Raw genomic sequence first — 24,523 nt, 5'->3', positions numbered from 1 at the left:
TTCTATAATTTAATAAACATTCATTTTGTTTTATGGCAAATGAAAATGTAAACTAATTTCGGATTGACGTCTATCGTCAATTAAAATGAGTAATTTTTAAGGTGTTTTCAACGTTTTCTCTTAACAATACGGCTTACCGGCTTAACGGCTTTAGTATTGTACATATACAAGGTGTTCAGAGGGAAAATCCACAATCCAGAGATCCTGTCCACGTTAGGGTTGTTAGTGCCGGTAGACGGTCGCAAAACCAGGCGGCCCCCGCGCATGTTCGTGTTGCCCACCGCGCGCACCAACATCGGCAGATATGCTCCAGTAGCGCACGCACTTAGGACCATCAACGATATTTCTCAGCAGTGTACTGACATCGACCTATTTACGTGTTCGTTGACGGAATTCACGGAGTTAGTCATTAAATTCTTTAGTTAGGTACTAATGTTATAATTGCATTACATAGTCGAATTGGGACTGCCTGTAATGTCTATGTAATTTGTGTTAATAAATAAATAAATAAATAATAAATAAATAAATAAATAAAAATAAATCAAATCAAAACCCAGCAATTATTATAAGCAATCAAAATTCTAAAAGATTTTAATTATTTTCATTTCAATGTAGGATGGAGTATTTATTGTATTATTTCCAAATTCAAAATCAAATTCGAACGGATTTATAAGATAAGATATTTGATGAATTTATGTATTGAGATATTTATTTATTGATATTTTTTGTATAACGTTTTTTTATGAAATAGCGGCACATTTGAAAAAAGAAAACCGCTTTATTTTTCCCATTTTTAAATAATAGCCCTACGTTTATATATGTAATAAGGTCAAAGGGCATTGTATTACAGTATAAGCAACTATATACATAACTTTAGCTAGCAGTGGGTCAAATAGAGACGTTCAAATCATTTATAATACCCCATCATACAAAGATCGGAGCAATCATATAACAAATCATGATACATACCTATTCAAAACAAGTGATCCAATCTATCATAATAATTTATGGCCCATTTGATAGGTCAATTTAGTGAAAAAATAATAATTATGAAATAGATGAGTCTATAATTGTTTCACTTTTACTTTTCGTTTAGTATTGAAAACTTGTTTGAGTTATATTTGAAATAAAAGAAAAAAATGAAGCAATTATTTCAAACGAATGAGCTGGTTATAAGCTAACAGCAGTTATAGATATTAAATGCTGATTAGCTCAGTTAGTTAATGTGTTTGCCTGCTGTGCATAACGTAATACATATAACATAAGCTCACGACTATATCCCAATTGGGGTAGTCAGAGGTACATCCATCGCAAGATGAACTAAGTACCCACCGGGGTCGAACCTGCCGCGCAAGGGTGTGTTGTGTACCATAGGACTCCATGGCCTGCTATGCAGAAGTTTTATTTGGTTTGAACAGGTTTTCGGTACTTATAGCCTTCGATCAACTTATAGCTAAATGGTCGCCATGGCCGAAATCGGTCGGAGAGATCATCATCATCATCATCATCAGCTAAATGTTCATCCTGTAGCCAGACTATGTCGGCAGAAAAGTTTTAGTTCCCCTACGAAAAGTATGAAAATAATGCTAAAAATGGCCATATCTTTGGATCGCATTTATTTAGAAGCTTGATTTTTTTACAGCTTCAAGGGACCGTAGACATAAGTATTAAGTATATATTAATTTCAACTTGATACCTCCACGCGTTCCCGAGAAAAAGAGTCTTGACAGACAGATGGACAGACGGACGGACAACAAAGTGATCCTGTAATGGTTCCGTTTTTCATTTTGAGGTTAAGAACCCTAAAAAGAATTAAAAAAATATGTTACAATTTTACAGATCTATCCAACGAAACTAAGTCCAAAACAAACCATAACCTTTTGTTCTTTTTAACCTAGATAGTTGAATTTATTGAAGACATAATTGTTTCACAGACAAATCCGGTAGAGGGTGATATAATACGAATACAATACAACGTAAGATAACATCGCATCACACGTATACGGCGGATTAGGTTTCCTTCACACTTCCTCTGTGACGCAACGACAACATTCCCATACAGCCTTATTGTCAGTGAATGGACAGCTGCGGAAGCCCCCGTTGCAGATCTAATTAGATATCTGCGTTTTTATTCGCACCTCGTAATGCTTTGTTTGCTAAATAAATAGGTAAGCTAAATTGTTTTCGCAAAAAACGACAAAGAAAACAATTTTAGAAGTGAACGGTGTTTACAATGTACAGGCCGAATGGCGCGAAAATATGTCAGAGAAGACATTTAATTTTAAAAATAAATGTTTATCGTTTTTATTTTGGATTAATGGTTTTCGCATGACTTTTTTTTTCAATTGAAAGTGGCTAGTGATTATGAAATTTTCCAAATATTACAAAGGAGTTTTATTTAAATACAATACAAATAAAATAAGAGAATATTCAATAAGTAGTTACTAAGCGACAGTATTTATAAAATAAGTACGTATAACATAGAGCATTTTTTTTTTTGTATTTGTACGCAGACCTCTTTCACGTATAATTATTACCTTTTCATTTGACGTATTAAGTACAAAATTATAAAAACTTATTAACTGGGATAACCAGCATCGCACTTTTAAACTAGCCTAACCACCTTCAAAAATGGCTGATAGCACAATAATGGGTGAAAGATGAGTTTTGCCTGGGCGTAATAAGGGTCATCATTTATATCCAAAAACAAAGATGCATCTGTTATTGATGAAATTAGAAGGTTAAACGAAGGCAACTCTGTACAACGCCATCTATGTTGTTTTTGGAGAACGTAGCTTGGAAAGTCCCTTATTGTTAACACGTGGTTTCCAGAATTTGTGCCCTGTAATGGCAATAGGCTCGCCCTTTTGTGATTTAAACGGCTTTTTGGCGGGAAACGGGAACGGGACAGTTGCTTTCTTCATTGAATAATCTAAATAATTAATACGAAGTGGTGTTTTGTGGTTAATGATCGCATTAAGTTAGTCGGAAGACATTCGCGAGTGTTATTATATCGGAGTATTCAATAAACAAAGTGTATCTGCCTATTTTCGCTTCGTGCCAGGAAGCCGCTTCATAACTCGAAAGTTTATGCGGACTTTTGAGTTAATTCGTTTGGGGTTCGGAGTAGGAGTCTACTCCGAGGGTGGGGGCTTAGGTTTCATCATCATCATCTTTCATCATTTCATCAATCATCAAGAAAAAAAAATACGTAAGACATGGCTGTATGGGCATAGTTCCCTTTGCCTTACCCTTCGGGGAAAACCAAAAAAAAAATGTGATTTAAACATAGCGGTTGGTGTATATACCACAGAATAGAAGAAACAGGTTGGAAGGGCCGAATGAGCGCGTAACGCGCGCCATACAAATGTAGCAGATAGTTACTACAACTTTGCACTTCACTCCTCCGCAAAGTTTACGACACACGGAGCTCCGCGAAAGTTGTCGTGTGCATTTAACCTGTAGGGGATAAAATTTAATGTCGAATATCATTACGTTTTGTTTGTGTGCTAATAATAAAGGATATTTGATTTGATTTGAAAGCCAAAAACCTTAGTATGATCATAACATACAGTGTGTTAGAGATATCGTAACGAATACTGAGGCGGATAACTCAGACCATGATTCTGAGTTAATATCAAATTGAATTTTCCGTCGGAAAATTCATGAAGATTTTAGGGTATTTTTTAATCATTTTCCGTTCCATAATTTTGCGACGGAAAATTCCACTTGATATCAACTCAGAATAATGGCCTGAATCATCCTTCAAAGTTTTCGTTACGATGTCACTAACACTAACATTCTGTATACATTGCCGCTAAAGTGCCTATGTAATTTGAGAAGCAGTAGTGCTATCGTAGTTATCTGTTTGCAGGAGTAGTGTTAAAAGAAGGGGTTGAACCGGCGACAGCGATTCTAATACAAAATCCTTCAAATGCTGCAAATGAAAAATTCTTCTATTCCGTGGTAAGCTGTGTTATGTTAGTCCCAAATGCTGCATACACTCGTCATCTAAATATCTATAGCGTAACTAACCCAACAGACCATGCTATACTCGTTAAAGTATGACGTAACGTGATCTTCTCGCGAGTGTATACGGCACAGTCAATTTAGCTCAGGGATAGTCAACCTGTAAATAAACTAATAAATTGTACATATAAACAGCCTATACGCGTCCTACTGCTGGACACAGGCCTCTCCTCAATCAACCGGAGGGGATACGCAGCATACTCCACCACGCTGCTCCACTGCGGGTTAATGGAGGTGTTTTTACAGCTAATAGTCGGGATCAATGGCTTAACGTATCCTCTGAAGCACGGAATCTTACTTTTGCAGAAAATCGGGTGATTCAATCCAGAATCGTTCTTAGCAAACAAAGGACAGTCTCACAAAGTGATTTCGACAATGTCTGCATCGGGAATCGAACCCGGACCTCCAGATCGTGAGCCCAACGCTCAACCACTGGACCAAGGGGGCCGTGTAGTCGACACAATAAAGATATTTGTATTAACCTGAATAGTTTGCAAGCCGATGTGTTCCAAGTTCCGATGTATTGATGAGGTGGAGACATATCGATCTGAGGTCGTGAGGAAGTTTCATAATCGTATGTTAGGCTTTTGATACACTGAGAGCAAGTTATGTCCCGTGATATGCCTCTCCAGGAAATGTTGCCGTAGTAAAAACTCTTTAGCGGACCCAACTAGTTAGCCAGCAAGTTCCGCCCACATGCAACAGATGGCGCCACATTCAATAATGCAGTCTTGAAGCAGTCGTGAAACGCGATATCGAAGTTTACACAGCAAGACGCATATATACAACTTCCAACATAACACTGTTGTATCGTCGATCCCTCCCTAGTCGCACTACCAACTTGAAGGACAATATTGTTCAAATTGTTGTTTCTTGTACTATCGTCTTAACAGCCTAAAGTTTAGGCATTAAAGCTGTTTTTACATAAGTTTTGCGTGTTTTTACTGCCTTTTTATTGGGAACATTGGGTTGTTCCCACTGTGGGAACATTCCCAGGAACGGCACATCACTGGTTGTGTCCTTACCGACGCTTTCTTGGTGTGTTGTGGCTACTCAATAACGGAGATAATACTCAATACTTATTAGTCCTAATTCAAATGCATACAAAACCTTACATAATCTCCCTAGCATTATCCCGTTTCTCACAGGGCGCTTACCTAACCTGAAGATTTGACAGGTCCAGTTTTTTACAGAAGCCACTGCCTGTCTGATCTTCCAATCTGCGAAGGGAAGACAGGTTTGGTCACATACCTCCGAAAATGCATGAATATCGGGAATATGGGTTTCCTCACGAGGTTTTCCTGGCGCTGAGCACATGATAATCATTTATGATCCAAACATGAATTCGAAAACAAATCCTGTGCTGGATTCGAATTTGCGACCTCAAAGTGAGAAGCAAATTCTACCAACTGGGCTACCACGGCACACAAAACATTTCAGCACACACATGTCAAACACGCACACACATACAACCTTAACGCGTAAATGCGTGCAAGACAGACTAAAGTAAGTTCAGATGGTTCCGAACATTCCGATATCAAATACATAAACAAGCGGCAAAGAAACAGGGTAGACAGATATGTCTGCCCGTAGAAAATTATGGATCTACCTACTCCACTCCAATCTCATCAGTCATCCCGTGATCATGGCACTTGCAACAGTGTCGAAATATCGGGAGTCTCATATCCCTGATTTAAACGCGGTAAGAACCCGTTATTATGTGTTTTAATTAAGACTAAAGTAAGGGCCAGAGGGTGAGGTGAACCACCCAAATATCAAGCAACTCACGGGGGGACTCCGGGGTGATGTGAGGAGAGGTGGGGGTGAGGTGGTCTAACTCAGCGCCCAATACGAAATGGTGCTGCGCGGAGACTTACCATTCTGCAGTATTATTCTTATATTCAAATTCAAATAATTTTTAATTTCAGATTAATATCCATAATTATAAGTACATCAGATTAGATTAGGTAAATTAAAATTAAATTAAATTATATAAAATCAAATAAAAATAATCTTATTAATAAAAATGAAATAAAATACATGAAATAAAATACATTGGTGCCCATTCGGGTGCACACAAACTTAACCCAATTTTAGTTCGACAGCTCTCAAATGAGTGCCGTCCTGCACTTACAATAAGTACAAGAAAAGTGTGTATTCTATGATCTCGGTACATCACAACCCCATTGCGTGACACGTATTATATAAGACAGTATTGTTATAAAGACAAGTACGTACACGCTATCTTGTAATTAATCTATGCTCCAGAAATGGTAACAGCGACACGGAGCATGCGCGAACGGTCATCTCGCTATGATAGATGCAAGCAATGTGTGTTAATAGTATAACGCGGGGGTTCCCAAACTTTATCAGCTCGCGGCGAACAACAAGGTTTAGTATTTTAACTCAGCGCGAGCGCTCTAGCAGGTCGAAATAGAACACAATGATACTAGGTAGCTTTTTTAAAATTTATTGTAGATTTGCCTCAGATAACAATGTCAACCTCTGTGGTTGGCATCGCTTTTGGCATTAACTTCCTGGCTGGTTGCCTGCTTACTACACACGTTCAAAATTCGAATACTCTTCGAATTTTATGTTTCCCCGTCACTTCTCTAATAACCTCCCGATGTATTGGATCATTTGTTGACACATCAAAATATCGGCATCCGAATTCAGTTCAAGTGAGGTGTATATTCGTATTTCTCCGTTAACCGTGCTTCAGGATATTTAATCATCAACCCGTATGGGGTAAGTGTCCTTATTCCATATTCCTTCCATTCCATATTCCTTCTATCAGAACCTCACATCCATCATCTTAAATAGTTATAATAGTCTAGATCTGAAACTAATGAAAAACGTTTTCTTTTTTTCTATTTAACTTATTTACGAATTATAATAAAGAAAACGCAATAATAAGTCCTTTCTATGACGTCAGTGTGCTTTTTCATACAAAATCCATAGTAATTTTGTGTTTTGACGTTTAGTAGAAAGAGTTACTTATTTGACTAATAGGAAACTAATATAGTTTTTTTTTCTTTATTTAGATAAACATATTATTATATAATATCTTTATTAAGTCTTTTTTGCATAAGTATTTAAATATATTTTTGCCGACTCATCCCCCTAAACTTACTGCAGCTTCTCACAACCTGTATAGCCGAGGAAAGGTAGCTGGAAGAAATACCTTGGCACAGGGCCCTCCCCTAGCATTATCCCGTTTCCACAGGGTCCGCTTACCTAACGTGACGATTTTACAGGTCCGGTTTTTTACAGAAGCGACTGTCTGACCTTCTAACCCGCGAAGGGAAAACCAGCCCAATACAGGTTAGGTCACATACCTCCGAAATTGCATTTCTCGGGAATGTGGGTTTCCTCACGATGCCCTAGACGTTCATAAAAAGAAACCAAAAAATATAGAATACTATTTCAGAAAAATCATAACAATTAAAGGTTTATTGTACGTATTGGTATTAGCCATTAGGTCTTAACATGAATACCTGCGAATACACAAATTAAGTATTCGAAGATGAGAAAACTGCGTTGTAAGACGCAGTTTGAGAACCCCTGGTATAATGAATTTAGGTTGTAATTCCGCAGCGATTCATTATGTGAATCGGATGATGGTTATGGTCATGTCAGGTCAAATGGTCTTTTGGATGTCCGGTGCGGCGTCGAATTATCTAATCGCGGTCTGAAAGGGCGTTTTACATATCCACATTCCCGAGAAATTCATTTTCGGAGGTATGAGACCTAACCTGTATTGGGCTGGTTTTCCCTTCGCGGATTAGACGGTCAGACAGGTAGTCGCTTCTGTAAAAAAACTGGACCTTTCAAATCTTCAAGTTAGGAAGTGGACCCCGTGAAAAACGGGATCATGCTAGAGATTTGTATTGTTATTCTTCTATCGAGTGGGTTGTGAGGTGGACTACCAACCTCATCAACCCTGGTGTTAGGGTTACTATTGAGCCGCCAAAGGCCCCTGACACGACTCATGTAACGACTACGTACTTACATCAGTAAAATGTAACCGGGACCAACGGGTTAACGTGCCTTCCGAGGCACGGATAATCTTGCTTTCGGACAATCAGGTGATCAGCATGTAATGTCCTAACCAAACTAGGGATCACAATGTGATTTTTGTGATATCTCCCCACCGGGATTCGAAGCCGGGGTCTCCGGAGTGAGTAAATGAGTAAAGAGTGAGTAAGTAAGTGAGTAATCGTTACATGAGCCATGTCAGGGGCTTTGGCGGCTCAATCATAACCCTGACACTAGGGTTGATGAGGTTGGTATTCCAGCTCACAACCCACATGATAATAAGAAGAATAATATAACTAATATTATTGAACGAAAAACTCTTTATAACTCTTCCATTTCTCTCAAGAGGTTTTTGTTTTTGGATATTCTTTATTTAAATTAATATTACATATTGTGGGTATTTTATATAAGCCACACTTAATCACTATGTTACTTATACACTTTACTAGGCTAAAGTAACTCGCCTCTCAAAGTTTACAAGATCAAAGTAATACTCATCACAACATGGGGTTTTTTGTAGTCAAAACTTGCTTAAAACTTATGTTGAAAGTATGCGATCTTTGTACGAGAACGCACTGAACACGTTGACAGTCCAGTGATCCATATACGGGTCATGACGGACTAGCTTCATACGTCCGTGACCCATACAATACATGACCCATACACTTGGATCCCGGGTAACTTAGCAAAGATTGAAGTAATATGCGGAACTTACAAGGAAGTCATAACGTTTTGTATGGGGACTGTCAACGTGTTAACATCTGGAAAGAAGTAATATAGGTACAGTCATGAGCAATATAATATACCCACTTTAGGACTCTGTCGCACTAACATATTTGACATTTAGTGAGACTTACAGTACAATTTGTCAAAAAAGTTAATGTGACATGGTACCAAAGTCTATACATATTAAATGCTCGTGACCGTACTAGCTTATTTTATTGATTCCATATTCCCGCCTTCATACAATCCGTATCTGCAGCCAGACAATAAGGTGATTTGAAACAAACACCCAGGGATTAAACTTATAAAGCTCAATGGATGGAGTTTGCATAATTTTATGGACCATTCTAACAGGATAGGCTTCCTTGAAGAGACCACCGAAGTGGTTATGCTAGTTATTTGGATAAGGTTTGTATTATACTTACCCAACTGGGCACCCTAAGGTCTGTTGTAACTATGTGTCTGGAAATCTCGACCTAAGGGGGTTAAATCGGAGTGGGTAGGAGAATTTTTGTTGGTTGACGTGACTAATTCTAGGTTCGTCTTAGATGGCATTAACTACTTCACCGGACAAATAGAAGCGCTGGAGCTCACAGCCAGTATAAAATTTAAGACAACAGGCCTTAGGGTGCCCAGTTGAGCACGTATAATACAAACCTTATCCAAATAACTCGCATAACTACTTCGGTGGTCTCTTCAAGGAAGCCTATCCTGTTAGAATGGTCCATAAAATTTTATCTTTTTTTGAGTATAAAATGATGACCCTTGATAACACACCCAGACAACATATCTTTCAAGCCTTCGGCCTAATAACCCTAACACCAGGGTTGATGAGGTTGGTAATCCACTTCACAACCAACACGATAAGAAGATCTACCAAAATGAACTTGCATCAATTCCATCATGAGAGAGTGACATATAGAAAATTGCACTTGAGGCACAATGTATAACTTGTCCCGTCCATCACTGAGAAGCATAAACAAGCCGCACAAAGGCTGCCATTAGACGATCAAGCTTTCTTTGTTATCTCCGCTCAAGCCGTGAAGTTGATAGAACAGTTCCAAACTTTAACGTGAAGAGTTAAGGTACGGTTTGAAATGATAAGTGGGTGGTTTCCATCAGGTTTTCTTCACCGTAGGCGATTGAGATGTTTTGGTACAAGTGGTTGTGATTTAGCGGTGCTGGTGAAAAGATGGGATTATCAATTTGTTACATGAATCAAATCAAATCAAAAATGTGTTTATTGTCAGAAATAACACAAAAAGAAAGAAGGCATTCCACTTGATATCAACTCAGAATCATGGTTTGAAACATCGCCTTCAGTATTCATTACGATATAACGAACACCCTGTATAAGAAACTTAATTTTGTGTGTTACCAACATTCTTTCCCTGTGATCAGTATGTATTGTTACGGCCAACTAGTTAATGCCATCTGCGGCAAATCTAAAATGAACGTCAAAAAAGTATGTAACTTATACCGACGACGAGCGTACGTCTGCGCAGGTCGCAGTGTCAAGTCGCGGTATCAGACCTCCTGGGTGGAGTGATAACGCCATATTGCCACTACTTGATTTGTGATTGTTCCCATCCCACTTCCTGTTATGATTGCTGATTAGCTCAAAAGAGAATAAAATACAATACAAACTTTACACAGCCAACACACACACAGGCCTAAACCAATGATTGTCGAATTTGTTTTCGAATTCATGATTGATCCTTTTGTTATCACGCGCTCAGCGGTAAAAAAATAACATACTTATCTATATAATTAGTACACACTAAACACCTAATAATAAGCAACAAAAATAATGAGAAATAATGAGCTGGTCCGTCATGGCCCGTATATGGGTCACTGGCCTATCAACGTGTTATATAGTGTCTTGCTCAGTAAATTATTTTGAATAAAATCTAACATCAAAATACTTAGTAGTGTAAAGCAATTGGAATCAAAAACCAGTTGCGAGCTCATTTTGAATCCTTATGCGGATATTCTTAGGATATTACTATTATGTATGATGTATTTTATTTATTTCAATACTTGTTTTGTTTGTGTGTGTATAGTCTATTATTTATTATTATAGTTTTCTCAGATTATGGTTAGGTATATTTTTAGTATATATGGATTATATTATATTGAGTATTTATTAATATAATGTACGTATAGTATAGAGTATTTATTATATTAACTTTAGTTTTGCTTTTAGGTATTTATTTTTTGTTGCACCATCCCGCATCCAAGTTGTAAATGTTTGTTTCCTTTTGTTGGTTGCCTGGAAGAAATTACTCTAGAGCAATAAGGCCGCTCAAATTGTACTGTATCCATGTGTTGTGTCTGATTGTTGAAATTTCAGTTCTGTGCAATAAAGTAGGTATATTTGATTTGATTTGGAATCGAAGCAAATGGAATTCCATAGTCTCTGCTTACCCCAGTGGGAAATAGGCGTGAGTTCGATCATTATCCTGCCAGGTCTAAAGCAGCGATGTGGTGTAGGTGGAGCACGCAAATATAATAGTGCCTATTCACTCTTGCCTTGTATGTAATAAAATAAATCTATCCGAAGAAACACATTCCCTATTCCCAAACAATACAATTCCCATTTCTCACGGCTATTTCGTTTAATCCTGTCCAATTTCATAGGTGATTGAAAGCTTGGAATTGCGCACAGTTTCCCATGGCCACACCCCGGACACTTCATACAAAACACCTCGTTTTACACAGACTACACATTGACGTTATCGCACACGCGCATCTGTGTGTGTGTGACGTCTGACGCTCATACAATTGAAGACTAAAGTAAGACCAAGCGGGGGTGAGGTAAACCTAGCTCAGTAGCCGGTGGGGAGCGGAGAGTTGCCGTTGTATACGTAGTATTATTCCTTATTCTATTCCTACTGGTGACGTTTACGCAGTTGTGAGACCTGACCACAACTCGGACACTATACAAAAATATCGTTCTTACCGTATATCGCCTTACTCCGTGCGTGTGAGCGAGACAGACAGACTGCGCACGCTCCCTCCTTAAATCGACTGAAGTAACCCCATCGGGGATGAGGTTAATCATGCACGCTCCAAGCTCGCATTGATGCGGAACGAAAAGTGTCCCCTCTATACGTAATATTATTGTTTATTCTATGGTTTTGCGATCTGGTTTGCGCTTGCGCACCTCGTATAAACTTAGCGCGGCGAAAAGCACGTACTGCTGCTACTTCCACTTAGGTAGGCTTATATTTTTTCTGTGACTTAGGCGCATTCTGTAATATATTATGACTTTGACGTTCTACCAAGCCTTAGCCAAGTTGCAAACGATTATGACAATTGACAGTGACATGTCACCTTATGTCAAACCCATACATTTTTGTTACTGTCACTATTGATTGTCATCTTCTTCTATCGTGTGGGTTGTGAGGTGGAGTACCAACCTCATCAACCCTGGTGTCAGGGTTACTATTGAGCCGCCAGAGGCCCCTGACATGGCTCAATTGATTGTCATAATCGTTTGCAACTCTACAGGTTTCCAGGATTTGTGCTTGGTTAATGGCAATAGAGGAGCTCGGTGGCGCTGCGATAAACGCGCTCGGTCTGCGATTGTTGAAGTTAAGCAATTTTCGCAAAGGCCGGTCATAGGATGGGTGACCACAAAAAAAAAGTTTTCATCTCGAGCTCCTCCGTGCTTTGGAAGGCACGTTAAGCCGTTGGTCCCGGCTGCATTAGCAAACGTTAATAACCATCAATCCGCACTGGGCTCGCGTGATGGTTTAAGGCCCGTTCTCCCTACACGTATCCATCCATAGGGAAGGCCCGTGCCCCTGCAGTGGGAACGTTAATGGGCTGGTGATGATGATGATGAATGGCAATAGGATCGCCCCCTGTTACATGGGACTTAAACATAGCTGACGAGGTTTGGTTGTGTGGGATCATAATCCCACGGCTATATCCCAATTGAGGTGGTCAGAGGTACATTCACACACCACACCGAGCTTTCTGTTAGACCAAAATATTTTTTTTTCAGAATCATTTATTCTTTTTTCATTATTGATTCTGGCTGGAATTTGTGTTAACAGTTTATATGCGTGTATGTGTGCAGAATGTCCCTCTAACAAGAGGTCAAGCACTGCCCCTTTCACCGCGTCATAGAGTAAACAAAAATACTATGTATTTTAGACAACAACAGTATCAACAGTGGCTGCAAGTTGTCTTTGATTACTTGTGGCTCTGCCCACCCCATTAGGGATTACGGGCGTGAGTTTATGTATGTATGTATGTGTATGTATTTTAGAAGGGACGCCCTCCACCCCGCACTAATGCAAGCTTGGAGCGAGCTTAATTTATCTCACCCCTCGATAGGGGTCACTGTAGTAAATCGTTAAAAAGGAGTGAAGGAGTAAGAGAGCGCGCGGACTGCCTGTCTCGCTCGCAAGCACGGGTTTACACGGCATACCACTGGAAGAGATTTGTATGAAGTCATAGAATAAGGAATAATACGTATAGAACGGTAACTCTTCTGAACTAGGTTTACCTCACCCCCTCGGTCTTACATTAGTCTTCAATCGTATGGGCGTTAGACGTCACACACACAGATGCGCGTGTACGATAATGCCAATGTGTAGTGTCTGTGTAAAACGAGGTATTTGAAGTATGACGTGTCCGGGGTGTGCCCCGTAACGGCACTCCCCTTAATTCAATGATCACGCACACCTCATTCTTCGCAGATCATCGCGTATCTCATAAGTCCGGAAACTTGGGTAAATGGTAACGTTTGTGGTATATACCAAAACTAAATACCAAAGGTATGATTATTTTGTGATGAAAATCTAGAGACAACGACTTACCTAGTTGCCCAGAGTTGTCTATTTCAAAAGCCGTACTAGGACTCCTGTCTTCCGCCTCTGAGTAGTACTGACAGTTACTGCTGCCCTCTGTCAGGTTACAGTCCCTGTGACTTGCCCCTTCCGCCCCACGTTCCCATGGTACCATCATCATCATCATCATCAGCCCATTAACGTCCCCACTGCTGGGGCACGGGCCTTCCCTATGGATGGATAGGGAGAACGGGCCTTAAACCATCACGTGGGCCCAGTGCGGATTGATGGTTATTAACGACTGATAATGCAGCCGAGAAAAACGGCTTAGCGTGCCTTCGAGAGATGAAAACTTTCTTTTTGTGGTCACCCATCCTATGACCGGCCTTTGCGAAAGTCGCTTAACTTCAACAATCGCAGACCGAGCGCGTTTACCGCTGCGCCACCGAGCTCCTCATCCCATGGTACCAAAGTTCCCAAGTTAATCAATACAATCTCTTACCTGCGTTCGTCCAACAAGTAGGTACGTCACATAGCGAGACCCGTGTTACTCTAATATCTCAGATAATAGGAACATGCACTTTCTTTGTCCATTCATCGGAGATTTACGCGTGTCGTTACGAGACACGCCCCTAACAGAATACTGGTGGATATAAAGACTGCTACACAGTGACGACTATAAAACTCCGGTCAAGTGGTTAATTCCGGCCATTAGTGAACGCTGGATGCGGGCAGCACAGGATCGATCATTGTGGCGAGGCTTGAGGGAGGCCTATCCAGCAGTGGACGATTTCCGGCTGATGATGGATTAATGGTAAATGACCAGGGTCTAGGGTGGGTCACGCTTACCTAGCAAATGCCTATTCACTGCCTTGAAGACTCAATTTTCCTTCTATTATAGTCTATTATGATATTTTTTGAACGCGCTCGGTCTGCGATTGTTGAAGTTAAGCAACTTTCGCATAGGCCGGTCATAGGATGGGTGACCACAAAAAAAAGTTATCTCGAGCTCCTCCGTGCTTCGGAAGGCACGTTAAGCAGTTGGTCCCGGCTGCATTAGCAGTCGTTAATAACCACCAATCCGCACTGGGCCCGCGTGGTGGTTTAAGGCCCGATGTCCCTATCCATCCATAGGGAAGGCCCGTGCCCCAGCAGTGGGGACGTTAATGGGCTGGTGATGATGATGATATTTTTTATATAATAATTATCTAATATGTTAGATAACACATGAAAAAATATAAATATTCTTATTTATTTATTTAATGTACTTATTTAATAATTTATTGTATACAAGATAACACAGAAACACAATATGACAACATGAGGAGAGACAAAAGGCACAACTTATTTCTAACAGAAATATTATTCTAGAAACGGCCACAGTGGTCCAGTGGTTGAGCGTTGGGGTCACGATCCAGAGACCCCGGGACCGAAACCCGGTGGGGACATATCACAAAAATCTCTTGTGATCCCTATTTTCGTTAGGACATTGCAGGCTGATTACCTGATTGTCCGAAAGTAAGATGATCCGTGCTTCGGAAGGCACGTTAAGACGTTGGTCCGGGTTACTGCTGACTGATGTAAATAAGTAATCGTTACATAAGCCATGTCAGGGGCCTTTGGCGGCTCAATAATAACCCTGACACCAGGGTTGATGAGGTTGGTATTCCACCTCACAACCCAAGAAGATTATTCTAGAGAGATTCTTATTGCAAGTCTATATTTAAAAGTTACGGCACTGTCTGTTACATTTTCTAGTACACTACATTCATAAATCCGCCTATTCATACATTCAATTTCATTGCTAAAAATAGAATATCTTAATACCATCTCATTATCACTTATTAAATCGCCAACCAACCCAATTAACTAAGTCGTCCGACAAAAAGGTAGAAAAAAGTCGCGCCGTGAATGGAAATGTGTTACAGTTTTAATTACGTATATATAACAGTTAGTTGTATGCAACGTAACAGTCGTAACAATAAATGTTATCTTTGGGCGTGATGGTTGAACATAAATTTTGTCGTCAAAAACAATGGATGTCTCGTGGTCCGGAGAAAACTGCCGGCTGTTATAGTTTGATAAATCGGTTGCGAGTGTAGCGGCGTGAGTGAAACAAGCCTCGAAAGTCGAGGTATTGTGTATGTATGTCAACTCGCCCGTAGTCCGGCCAAGTAGTTAATGCCATCTGCGCCTAATCTACAATCATCATCACCAGCCCATTAACGTCCCCACTGCTGGGGCACGGGCCTTCCCTATGGATGGATAGGGAGATCGGGCCTTAAACCACCACGCGGGCCCAGTGCGAATGCAGCCGGGACCAACGGCTTAACGTGCCTTCCGAAGTACGGAGGAGTTCGAGATGATAACTTTTTTTTGTGGTCACCCATCCTTTGACCGGCCTTTGCGAAACTTGCTTAACTTCAACAATCGCAGACCGAGCGCGTTAACCGCTGCGTCACCGAGCTCATAAATTCCTATTCCCCCTATTCTAAATGCTAAATCTACAATAAGTCACGTCAAAAAAAAAGAAAAAACTCGCCCGTAGGCTTAGAAACATATCACCTAGCTCACGAATCTTCTACCGTGTGGGTTACGAGGTGGATTACCAACCCCATCAACCCAGGGTTATTATTATTGACCAACGGCACGTGTCTTTAAAAGCACGGGTCATCTTACTTTAGGACGATCAGGTGATCAGCTTGTAATGTCCTAGTTAAACTAGGATCACAAGGTGAATTTTGTGATGTCTCCGCCAGAATTCGAACTCGGGACTTTCGGATCGCGAGCCTAACGTTGAGCTGTGAGGCCGTTCCCGCCGAACTCACGGCTGCAAACGATTGACAAAGTACTTATCGTTGCCTTAGAGCGAAAACCTCGTACTTAAGCTCCTTATTGAAATATCACATTCGCACATGTTTTTTATTACCAAATCCTCGCAATAGACATGCTGTTTCAACCCCTTTGTGCAGGACTGGTCAGATTCGGGATTGGACAGATTCTGGATACGGCAGATTCTGAATTCGACAGATTAGTGGATTGGACAGATTCTGGATTCGGCAGACTCTGATTCCGACATCGGATTGGACAGATTCTGGATTCGGCAGATTCTGAATTCGACATATTAGTAGATTGGATAGATTTTGGATTCGGCAGATTCTTAATTCGACAGATTAGTGGATTGGACGGATTCTGGATTCGGCAGATTCTAAATTCGACAGATTAGTGGATTGGCAGGATTAGTGGATTGGGCAGATTCTTGGATTCGACGGATTAGGTATAGGTACGACAGAAGCAAAGTTGTTAAAAAAAAATCTGTCCAATCCCGAATCTGTCCAGACCCGCATAAGAGATAAAAAAATAAGTCTCACTTTTTGATTAGAATTATGGCTCTACCATATTATGTACAAAACAAGCAATATCACGTACTTACCCACAATCACACAATTTAGAACCCAGTCGTATTAACAGATTTGATATTTAGTGAGCTATACAGTTCAATTTGTCAAAGAAGTTAATGTGACATGGTACCAATGAGTAGACATAGCTCGTGACCGTATATAAAACAATGTCCCGCTAGCGGTCAGAGGTTGCCAACCTGCAACGGATAGTATTCCGTTCTGCTTACACAACGCACCGCAGACAGTCGTATGCGCAGTTTCACTAGAAAGCTATCTGTAACACTACACGGGAAATCTATCTCTTGGCGAAACCTCTTCTTAAGTTACTTTACTTACGCCTTAGAGCGTTATATATTAACTTGTATCTATTAATAAGCCTCAACGACCTCCGTGGTTCAGTGGTTGAGCGCTGACCTCACGATCCGGAGGTCCCAGGTTCGAATCCCAGAGGGGACATAATTATAATTATTATCACAAAAATCACTTTGTGATCCGTAGTTTGGTTAGGATATTGAAGGCTGATCACCCGATTGCAGCAAGTAGCAACATTGGCCCATACGTATCTGATCCAAATATCAAGCTACAATTATATTTATGTATGCCATTATATTTTTTAATAATTATGTACTCCGAGCAATGATATAATAGGTGATTATCACGTAAAATCTGAACAGCGCCATCTGTTTTTTTATCGGGGAACGTCGCCTGGAAAATTCCTCATTCCGACCTTTTTACTTAGTTCACAAATCATAAACAGCCTATGTACGTCCCGCTGCTGGGCACAAGCCTCCCCCTCAATCAACCGAAGGGGGTATGGAGCATACTCCACCACGCTGCTCCACTGCCGGTTGGTGGTTTTACTTAGTTACACTCGTTAAACTATTTAATTTTCCGGAACATTCACCTTGCGAGAATTTCTTGTTGTTTTTTTTTTGTTTAAATTCGCCGTACCATACAGCCTTGACTTTAGTAATTTAATATTCGAAATTCACTATAGAAATAGGCCTAAGCCTTGTCTTCAGTTTTCAATATCCAATTTAGGCGAGTGCCTTGACTTCAGTTTTCAATCTCTTTCATTTAATATTCTTATTAGGCCAAAGCTTGCGAACTCCTTAGGTTTGAACGTATTAATCATTTTCAAATAATTTTGTTTATGACAGATGTGACATAAGACACCGATTTTGGTCATCACCAGTTGTCATTCGCTCACTGGCCTATAGTAGATTCTCCGAGTGTTCTCGTCTTCAATAATGATCAAGTGGAAATTCAAATTTTCGATCTCAAATCCATTTCAAATTCAAAATTCTGTACCTGCTCCTTAGTTCCCTTTCATAATTGGTCGAAGAACTTGGCGTATCTAGTGCACAACACGCCAAAAGTTGTGTTGGTATCCCTGGTCCTCCACCGAAGTTTGCTCTTGCAGAAGTTGTAAAGATACTTAACATTAACAAACAGTAGTGTCATGGTATTTTATTGGTAAGTCTTATTACAAGTATTTCTTTATAATTTTGAACCTTTGAATTTATTTATTTTTTTCATTATTATTACATATATACGCGTATTTCCTACCGGGGTAAGCAGAGACTGGAATTCAATTTGCTTCGATCCTGACACACTTCTCTTGCTTCCTCCACATTCATCAATCGATGCATACACGCACGGTTCAGAGTAGATCGGCATATATATTAGTGTATACAGGGTGTTAGTGACATCGTAACGAAAAAAAAATGGAACGCCTATTTTATTGTACTAAAAACGATGGTGGGTGTTTTTCTTGTCGCAAATGTTTAATTAAGATTTTCAATTTTTACTGTGCCGCAATGTAAGTCGAACAACGCGCCACACAGACGCTAAACTTACGCGCGGCTACGTTACGCGTGTGAGATACGATGTTGATATCTAGGTAGGAGTTTTCATTCTCTTGTATTTAGATGCTTAGTATTGGTTCAACGTTTAAAAATGTTGTTTGTTGAAGTAGAACACCTACTGCCACGATTTTTCACGCACGGTACCTACCTACCAGTTATTAAAACGTTCCTAACTTATTAACAATAAAAACCCTACTCTTGCCTTACCTTAATTGTTATTCCTTCGGATGAAGTACCTAGGTAGGTACCCTAGAACATGTCACGTCACGTAGGTATGCAACATCGCGTTTCCTCCGCGGTAGGTAGGTATCACACGCACTCACAAACACAACACCTTGCTCTTTAATAAACATCAACAATCTTCCATACTTTTGCGCAGTAAATGGTCTATGATCTATCATCATAGTCGACACTACTCATTTACAGAATGAAACAAACACTCACAAACACGAAAAAAATATCCTCGAAAAACATCACGCGATTCGGGTCAAGCTTAGTATTCGACTGAGCGGAAGCGCGCGCGCGGCGTTAGCGCAAAGCATCAAAGGCGCCGACTAAGGGCGCCGACGACGCACCGGCCGCGGCCGCGTCGAGCCGACGACTAGAGAGAGAGAGAGAAGTATGTTTATGGTGCAAGTGACAGAGAAAGAAATAGTATCTGTTCGTATGCCTACTTTATTGGCGAGCGTTGCCCTTGACCCGTGCGCCGGCTATTCACCTGCGCATAGCTGAAGTTGTAGATACGTTATTATTATTATTGATGACATTGATAAAATTTAATAATTAGTAATTTTTATTTGTTTATTTTAAATGTGCGTTCTATGCAGCTTAAAACACAATATGGGACTGAAAAAAATCTATTATTTTTATGAATTTGGCGACAGGAAACTTCACTTGATACCTATCAACTCAAAGAAATACCTAGTATCTGTTCGTAATGGCTACTTTATTGGCGCGCGTTGCCCTTGATCCGTGAGGCTATTCACGTCCGAGTATCCATCAAGACAGATCAAACAAGCCCTAACTCGGAGGTCTTGCGTCCCAGGATCCTTTAATTATGTCTTAGAACCTTCTTGGCCTATGTGGTCCAGTGGTTGAGCGATGGGATGCGGAGGGTCCGGGTTCGTATTCCGGTGGGGACATATCACAAAAATCTGTTTATAAGGCCTTTGGTTGGGACGTTACAGGCTGATCACCTGATTGTCCGAAAGTAAAATGATCCGTGCTTCGGAAGGTACGTTAAGTCGTTGCTCCCGTCTACTAGGTACTTATGTAAGCACGTAGCCGTTACATGAATATTGTACACAGAACAGGATAGGTTTAATTAGTTCTTTACTGATGATTTAACAATGAGATTTAAAACTACGAATAACTTAGTACTTAGTACCTCGGTACGGTACCAACATGTAACAAGAAAAATAAGATCACTCCACTCGGACAATTTTTTTCTTTGAACATGCCGACATTGCCTACGCGGCGGAGTTGCCGAACTATCGATAGGTAGATTATCAATTGTTGAACTTGAAAATTGTCTAAACTATCGAAAGTAGTGATAGTACATTTAGATCGATACTAGCGATAGTACCGATAGGTCTTGCTTTGTAACAATAATGGGTATTGATCTAAAAGATTTATTTATTTTCGATTTTTGTGTAGCGAGGTTTTGCGTAGGTACTTACATACTAAGTTGGTGGATGGTTGACATAGTAGGTAACTAATTACCTAATCTGTGGTGGTTGTGTTAGTTGGTTGTTAGTTATTCTAATGACAACAAAGAATACAATTATTTACTGTTTCAACTGTTTTAGGTAGATAATGGCCCTGATTCCTATGAGTAAATGAATGAATAACCCGGTCGAATCAAAAAGGTATCTCGCTGGTAACTTAATTCTGTCGGTTGTTTTAGATTTCTGCTTAAAATTGACGTGTATTCCATAAATTTTATGCCTGTTGATTATCCGTCCATTTAAGAATAAGAATAAAATAAATTTACAATTTACGATAGACAGAGAAAGAAATAGGATCGGTTCGTAGTGCCTACTTTGTAGGCCGCGCCGCCGCCGCGCCGCCGCCGCGCCGCCGGCGCGCGGCGCGGGGCGCGCGGAGCGGGGCGTGCGGAGCGGGGCGCGCGGAGCGGGGCGCGCGGAGCGGGGCGCGCGGAGCGGGGCGCGCGGAGCGGGGCGCGCGGAGCGGGGCGCGCGGCGCGGTGCGTGTGGCCGTTGACCGGAGCGGGGCGCGCGGCGCGGTGCGTGTGGCCGTTGACCCGTTCGAGCAGCTGTTGTCTCCATTACATCGAAAATTTTCGATAATTTGTCATTATTGTTTTTTTTATTGAAATTTGGGTTCTATGCAGCTAAAAGCACAATATGGAATTGAAAATAATTAAAAACAAAACTCAAAATTTCATGAATTTTGCGACGGAAAATTCCACTAGATATTAACTCAGAATCATGGTCTGAATCATCCCTTTCAGTATTCGTTACGATGTCACTAACACCCGGTATACTGGGTGTTAGTGACATCGTAACGAATACTGAGGGGGTTGATTCAGACCATGATTCTGAGTTAAAATCAAGTGGAATTTTCCGTCGCAAAATTCATGATTTTTTTTTAGTTTTTTTTTAAATATTTTCAATTCTATACTTTTGCGATGGAAAATTCCACTTGATATTAACTCAGAATAATCAGATGAATCATCCCTCTCAGTATTCGTTACGATGACACTTACACCCCGTACAAGTACATACGGTAGCCATATAAGTAGGTATGGGTGTTAGTGACTCCGTAACGAATACTGAGGGGGATGGTTCAGACCATGATTCTGAGTTGATATCAAGTGGAATTTCGTGTCAAAAAATTCATGAAAATTTTTCTTTTCTTTTTAATTATTTTCCAATCGATACTTTTGCGACGGAAATTCTACTTGATATCAACTCAGATTCATGGCCTGAACCACCCCTCAAAGTTTTCGTTACGATGTCACTAACACCCTGTATATTGGGTATCTAACCGGGTCAAAGATAAATTATAAAATGCCAATCTAGAAATAGGAGCCAGTCTAAGATGATCAAAAATCCATCTCATTGTACATTTCGACATATTTTCGAATTAAGTGACAATTAATAAATACGACGTTTGACCGCTTTTATTGATGACGTCACAGTACAGTATGTGGGCTACATGTGGGCCATATACTTATAATAGGTGTATCTATGTATGTTTGTGCACGCATTTCTCATAAACTACAAATCGTATTGCAAATATTATTTATGGGATTAATAATTAACCCTGACACCAGGGTTGATGAGGTTGGTAATCCACCTCACAACCCACACGATAAGAACAATGGGATTAAGTATCGTCCAGCTTAGGGAAAAACGTAGACTAAAAAAAGTCATTTCAAAAATTAACCTACTTCAAAACGTATTTAGTTAAATACAATGTTACTTAGAACCTAAATTCTGAAGTACTTAGAGTCTTCTTCTATCGTCTAGGTTGTGAGGTGAATTGTGATAAGTCCCTCATCGGGATTCGATCCCGGGACCTCCCCAACCACTGGACCACGGAGATCGACTGGTTTCAGACCGCCGACTTCATAATTTAGATTATATTGAACAAAATATAATTTCTTACTTTTTATTTAACAGATTTTGAAGTAGGTTTTTTTATTAATTTCTTTATTGTTGCTTGCTGTTTTTAGTTTTATGCTCAGCTTTTGCGGGTGCTTCTCCATGTATTTTTTTATCAAGTACGAATTGATATATACGGACCACCTAGATCCTGTTCTTCATTATTTAGGTGAGTAACTAGAACTCTTTATTTTTCACTTTCCTTCCACCGACTGTAATTGGAATACCATTGTATTTAAGTCTATAAATTATGTAATACAAACTGGATTTAAAAAAAAAAGAAAGGTTTTCTGGCCACGTCTTTCCCTCAGCGTTACAGATTCGATGTGGTAGTAGTTTTACAGCTAGTTACATAATATGTAATTTAATTTTTTGACATTCAAAAAGCGCTAACTTTGTAAGCCAATTTTGAAAAATAAATACTTTTGAATTTTGAATTTTTTTTTTTGAATTTTTGAATTTTTAGTCAGTCATGATGTAAAATATTTTCAAATGTTTTTTCATTCCATACTTTAGTTCAGGCATAGAATACGGAATAACACTACGAGTAGATCGGTAACTCTCCGCTCCCCACTTGCGTCTGAGGTAGGTTTAAACTCCTCGGACTAATGCCTTGATCACACCTACCGAGTGGACGGGCGAGACAGTGCGCTCGGCCGAGTACTCGGTGTGTATTAACATTAAGCCTAGGTTACACAGTGCGAGCAGCTGATGTGACAATAGACAGCTACTGTGCCTGTGTACTCGTATGACAGTAGCTCGACTCGCCTCGCACGGTCACACTATGCAAACTGCTGACGTCGCAGAAGACAGCTACTATACCAGTGTACTGGTATAATTCGTTTGTATCATGTCTCGTGCAATGTTGTCGCAAAATACACGTTTAATACAGGACATACCACAATAAAAGCGGTTACGAAAATACTTTGTGTTGAAATACTGAGAATTGAAAGAGCTATACGTACAAAAAAAGAAGAAGAAAAGAAATACCCGGCGTGGGCCCGAGCGTACGAGCTACTGTCATTTCGCAAAATCGTGCGAGTTGACGACTGAGCTGCGTGCGAGTGATGTGGTGGGGGAAGGCAAGTAGCGAGTAAAAACAAAAAATGTTGAAGTAACTCGAACGCGAGCAACTGTCCCACTCGCACATGACAGTAACTCGTTTGATGCGGCCACACGTGCTTAGTAGCTGCACCTCAATAACTGACTCGGTCAGCTCGCACGTTAGCTCGCACTGTGTAACCTAGGCTTTACGACGAGTGCACGGCCGAGCGCTCGTTCGAGTTATTTTGCGAGATAGCTACTCGACCCCAGTTCTATTTGCTAGGCCGAGTATCCACCCCCACGCTTCCCCGCACTGTCTATAAGTTTAGTCACACCCCGGACACTTCATAGAAACAACCTCTACACAGACACCACACCGTAATGTTATCGTACACGCGCATCTTTGTGTGTGACTTCTGACGCCATGCGATGCAAGTCTAAACTATGTTCGAGGGGGGGTGAGGTAAACCTGTCTGCGCTCACTGCTAATAAGTGACTTTCCTGGCAACTTTCCCCAAAAAAGAAATGGAATGCGCTGTACAGATTTAACGTGATAATCACCTATTTTCTCATTCATCTCGGGTACCTACTTTCATAATTACCGGGTGAGAGCCTTGAGCGCTCCCCATTTGTCCGGCCAAGTAGTTAATGCCATCTGCGGCAAATCTACAATAAATCATGTCAAAAAAAACTTGAAAAATATTCAAAAACATAATACTTATTTAATAATAAAATAGCACATAAACTGCCTATATACGTCCCACTGCTGGGCACAGGCCGCCTCTCAATCAACCGGAGAGGGTATGGAGCATACTCCACCACGCTGCTCCACTGCGGGTTGGTGGAGGTGTTTTTACGGCTAATAGCCGGGACCAACGGCTTAACGTGCCCTCCGAAGCACGGAATCAACTTACTTTTTCGGACAATCAGGTGATTCAAGCCTGAAAAGTCCTTACCAAACAAAGGACAGTCTCACAAAGTGATTTCGA

The sequence above is a fragment of the Pectinophora gossypiella genome, chromosome 5, assembly GCF_024362695.1.
Source record: "Pectinophora gossypiella chromosome 5, ilPecGoss1.1, whole genome shotgun sequence".
NCBI classification, from domain to species: Eukaryota; Metazoa; Arthropoda; class Insecta; order Lepidoptera; family Gelechiidae; genus Pectinophora; species Pectinophora gossypiella.
This window is presented reverse-complemented; position numbering follows the sequence as displayed.